The sequence below is a fragment of the Pezoporus wallicus genome, unplaced genomic scaffold (genome assembly GCF_028554395.1).
Source record: "Pezoporus wallicus isolate ANWC-B61680 ecotype Strahan unplaced genomic scaffold, APGP_CSIRO_Pwel_v1 contig_12644, whole genome shotgun sequence".
Classification (NCBI taxonomy): domain Eukaryota; kingdom Metazoa; phylum Chordata; class Aves; order Psittaciformes; family Psittacidae; genus Pezoporus; species Pezoporus wallicus.
The window spans coordinates 1-2,197 of record NW_026636546.1 but is presented as its reverse complement, the minus strand read 5'-3'; the positions used below and the strand labels follow the sequence as shown (position 1 = coordinate 2,197).

The 2,197-nt window shown below is 61.8% G+C and overlaps 1 long non-coding RNA gene across 1 annotated transcript; it reads right to left on the bottom strand.

Annotated features, from left to right (window-relative positions):
- Positions 1 to 643: 643 nt before the first annotated feature.
- On the bottom strand, positions 644 to 2,197 carry LOC130594583 (uncharacterized). The gene is made up of 3 exons (XR_008971123.1): positions 2,119 to 2,197; positions 828 to 898; positions 644 to 752 (listed from the first exon to the last, which is right to left on the bottom strand). It is a non-coding gene; the product is annotated as an uncharacterized LOC130594583 (long non-coding RNA).

Genomic DNA, 2,197 nt, shown 5'->3' with positions numbered 1-2,197 from the left:
CCCCAGGCTTGCTCCCTGCACCCTATGGCCTCCTCTGCCCCATGGAGCAGTCTCTGCCCCATAGCAACTCACACAGCCCCCCAGGGCCCACTCTGCCCCATGACCTCTCTCTCAGCCCCCCAGCCCCATCTCAACCCCCAAGCCCCATGGCTACCCCACAGCTCCCAGCCCCATGGCTACCCCACAGCTCCCATCTCAGCCCCCAGTCCCATCTGCCCCACGGCTGCCCCCCAACTGACCGGTCTCTCCCCACAACTGCCAGGCTCTGCCCCATGCCTGGGCCCCAGCCAACCAGGCTCTTCCCCATAGCAACTGCTGCTGCCCCTCTACTCCCACTCTGCCCCATGGCTGCCCCATGACCTCTCTCTCAGCCCCCCAACCCCATCTCAACCCCCAAGCCCCATGGCTACCCCACCACTCCCAGCCCCATGGCTACCCCACAGCTCCCATCTCAGCCCCCAGTCCCCTCTGCCCCACGGCTGCCCCCCCAACTCCCACTCTGCCCCATGGCTGCCCCCCACTCCCACTCTGCCCCACGGCTGCCCCATGACCTCTCTCTCAGCCCCCCCACCCCCATCTCAACCCCCAATCCCCATGGCTACCCCGCAGTCCCCTCTGCCCCACGGCTGCCCCCCCACTCCCACTCTGCCCCACGGCTGCCCCCCAACTCACCGGTCTCTGCCCATCCCCGTTGCCCTTCCACGAGCTCAGCACCAGCTCCAGGAAGTCGACGTCGAGGACGCAGATGAAATCTATGGGGCAGGGAGGTGTGGGGTGCGTGTCAATGGGATCTATGGGTCCCGTGGGGTGGGGGAAGGCTACGGTACCTCTCTGCAGCTCCAGCTTCGCCTCTCGCCATTGGTCGCTCAGGAGCACGGCGCCATCGTCCACCAGCAGCCTGCAGGGGGTGCGCCCGTGCTGGGACCCCCCCATCACCTCCATCCCCCCATTATTGGGGTGCCCCCCCCAGAATTAGGGTGCCCCCCACCCCATTATAGGGCTGCCCCCCTATTATTGGGGTGCCCCCTTCCACATTAACAGGGTCCCCCCCATTACAGAGCTACCCCCCTATTTTTGGGGTCCCCCCCATTATTGGGGTGCCCCCCTCTCCATTATTGGGGTGCCCCCTTCCACATTAACAGGGTCCCCCCCATTACAGAGCTACCCCCCTATTATTGGGGTCCCCCCATTATTGGTGTGCCCCCCTCTCCATTATTGGGGTGCCCCATTATTGGGGCTCCCCCCTCCACATTAACAGGGTCCCCCCATTATAGAGCTACCCCTATTATTGGGGTCCTCTCCATTATTGGGGTGCCCCCTCCACATTAACACGGTCCCCCCATTATAGAGCTACCCCCTATTATTGGGGTCCTCTCCATTATTGGGGTGCCCCCTCCACATTATTGGGGTCCCCCATTATTGGGGTGCCCCCCTCCACATTAACAGGGTCCCCGTATTAAAGAGCTACCCCCCTATTATTGGGGTCCCCCCCATTACTGGGGTGCCCCCTCCACATTATTGGGGTGCCCCATTATTGGGGCTCGCCCCCTCCACATTATTGGGGTCCCCCCATTATAGAGCTCCCCCCCATTATTTGGGCTCCCCCTCCACATTAACAGGGTCCCCCCATCATGGAGCTACCCCCTATTATTGGGGTCCCCCCATTATTGGTGTGCCCCTCTCCATTATTGGGGTGCCCCATTATTGGGGCTCCCCCTCCACATTAACAGGGTCCCCCCATTATAGAGCTACCCCCTATTATTGGGGTCCTCTCCATTATTGGGGTGCCCCCTCCACATTAACACGGTCCCCCCATTATTGAGCTACCCCCTTATTATTGGGGTCCCCCCCATTACTGGGGTGCCCCCCTCCACATTAACAGGGTCCCCCCATTACAGAGCTACCCTCCTATTATTGGGGTCCCCCCCATTACTGGGGTGCCCCCTCCACATTATTGGGGTGCCCCCATTATAGAGCTACCACCCCATTATTTGGGCTCCCCCCTCCACATTAACAGGGTCCCCCCATTATTGAGCTAACCCCCTATTATTGGGGTCCCCCCATTATTGGGGTCCCCCCATTATTGGGGTCCCCCCATTATTGGGGTGCCCCCCTCACCGCAGCAGGAAGGTGCTGGTGTCGGGGACGCTGCTGCTGGTGACACTGAGGGTCTCAGCGGTGACCAGGACACGCAGGG